The sequence below is a fragment of the Charadrius vociferus genome, unplaced genomic scaffold (genome assembly GCF_000708025.1).
Source record: "Charadrius vociferus isolate BGI_N301 unplaced genomic scaffold, ASM70802v2 scaffold127, whole genome shotgun sequence".
Lineage (NCBI taxonomy): Eukaryota > Metazoa > Chordata > Aves > Charadriiformes > Charadriidae > Charadrius > Charadrius vociferus.
In genome coordinates, this window is record NW_009649115.1 from 108,658 (window position 1) to 111,349 (window position 2,692).

Consider the following 2,692-nt stretch of genomic DNA (forward strand, 5'->3'; position numbering starts at 1 on the left):
CCCACCCCACCCCCCCTTCTTTGCATTGCTGACTGCACATTGCACTTTCCCTCCAAATTCTCATGTGCATCCGCAGCTCTTGTCCGGCACAGGGGTAATCCGACTCCTCTCCCTGGTGATCTGTGTGCATGATCATCCAATTGCTCATAGTACATGCTTATTCCCCTTTGCTAAGGGCATCCCTGTGCAAGATGTCCTCTGAGTCAGCTCTTCCTGTTGTGATCCCAAACATGGCTCAGGAAGTTGTAAGTGCTTGCTCCCTCTGCCACATGTGGTTTAGCAAGGAGGAGAAGGCACTTGCACATTTGTGGTGGTACCTGCTTGAAGTGGCAGGCTTTGATTTAGCTTTTTTTTTTTATTTTATTTTTTATTAGCTGCTGCTGATTTTTGTTTTTCCAAAGGATGGAGCCTCCATAGCCCCTTCAGCCTGATCCTGTTTCTGTGCTGGTTTGGTCCCCGCTCTTGCTTAGCAAAGCCTTGAGGCTGCTCTAATTGATGCTGGTGACAGGTACCTGAGGCTCACACCAGCAGTGTAGACCTCAGCCTCTGCCCAGGTTATGGAATAGTGGTAGAACCCCAGAAGTGCCAGCACAGTGGGGAAGTCTCCTTCTAGTTGTGTTTAAGGTGAAGCTGGCTTTTGAGCAGCTGAGAGACCAATTCAGAGCTGCTCTAGCAGGCACGAGGCTCCTGGTGTTTTTACAGTCTTTCTACACAAATGTATGGGTGCAAAGCTACACAAACTCAGCTCTTTGATATTTGACCCAGGTTTCTTTCTTTTGCTAGCTTTTCCTTCTACCACATTGTTGAAGGCACAAATGAAACAGCTGCAGTTTGGTGCCCTCCCAACACAACTACCTCAGGCTCCCCTCAAAAAGAGAACAGGAATGAATTTCTTTGTAAAAACTTCAGAACTTAAGAAACCAGTTTTGCTATGAGCTGAGAACCACTCAGGCCCAGGTTCATTTTGGTCCTTGAAAGCACCTGAGGTGTCCAGACTGGGAGATGAGTTCTCTTGGGTTCCCATGTAGTCACCTGGAGGAGGCTGGTCCCTCCTGAAGGTGGTTCAGTCCTCCCTGTGAAGAGCAGGGAGGGCTGGATCCTGGCTCTTACCCTTGCTTCTCCTTCTCCAAAGCCTGCTGGAGCAGTGTCCAACTTGGATTGTGTCATGGTTATCTTGTGACAGAAATAAGGCAGAGTTTCTTTTTCAGCTTGGTGCTCTGCCTGACCCAGCTAATGCTCATCCCTCACTGTCTGTCTGCTCCCAAAGAATTGTGACTTTTGGTTTTTGCATGTAGTCAAGTATTTCTTAAAGAAGTAAATGTCTGGCAGTGAAGGGATGGGCTGGGGAAATTTAAGCAGGCTTTCACTGCTTAACACAGAGTGCCAAATGAGGAAGACTCGCTGTATTTGATTAGCTGCCATATGTCCAGGGCTTGTAGAGGCTGTCTGTGTCGAGGACTGGTTTTGTTTTGCAGCAGTCACTCCCACAGCTGAGTTTCAATGGCCCTCTGTGACATTTCCTTGTTTGCTTGTGCTGTGCCTCTCTTCAAATTGTGACAACATGTCCCCAGCGCTTGTTTTGGGGTTGAGGAGAAGCTGCAGGGAAGCAACTGGGACCAGTGCAGGGAAGCTGGGGGTCCAACTGGAGGTCCTGCAGTTCCCCACCATCAAACCATAGGGGGGGATGGGTGCTGCTCCTGGCAGCCTCGTAAAGTCTTGGCTAAGTCAGTGCACGCTGGTTGTGTTTCAAAAGCACTGTGGCCTCCAGGCTAACAGAGATGTGCTGGAGATGTGACGCGCTGGCACGTGTGCCCAGAGCTGCAAACCTCTGTACTGGTTGTGTCTTCATTTGCAGGGGTTTTGGGAGGCACAGGGGTGTCAGTCCTTCATACACATGCTCATGTTCCTCCATTAACTTTTGCATGCAGTGCTCCCTCTCTTCCCCTTCCAGGCATGCCTGACCACAGATACCTTCTGATTTACCTCCAGCTTTTTCATCTTCAATCCCTCTTTCACACACACATGTACACCCAGCTAGCCCCCTCGGGTCAGGTCTAATTCTTCACATGCTTCATTCCCAGCCAAGCTTCTCGCTGCCCACATTCCCCTGCATAGTCAGTGGGACTGCGTGGTGAACTGTGAGGATTATGGCACGGACTCCGATATGAAGGATCGAAATCAGCTTTATTAAGCAAGCGTGTTCTTTATATACTTTTCTACCAAGGCCAGTAATTTTCTACTTTACTTGTTTACACCGTTGTGTACTCTAAAAGATCACGTTCTCACTGAAAAGGGAATCTCTCTTCCCTGTGAGCAGCGCCTCCTTATCTAGGGAGTAGCTTCACACAACTTCATCATCTGCCAGAACAGTGCTGCAGCTGCTTATTCCTCCCTATTAGTTCTACCACACTTAACCCTTCTTTTGCCTCAGTCCATGACAATTCCCCCTTTTTTGTTTGTTGAACAATTAGCACTGTGTTTATTGATTTTTCCACCATTCTTTGTGTACATTGTAAAAGGCATGGTAAAAAGCACAGTTCTGCAAAGCAGCATGTCTAACCAAATCTACATCCATTAATAAGCTAGATAGAGCCAGCGACGTGGCATTACTGTGTTTGGTAAGCCAGCATCCTAATTTATTCAATGTGGCTAAAGCTTGCGAAGCAGCAACTCCTGGTGCAAGTATAGGGGC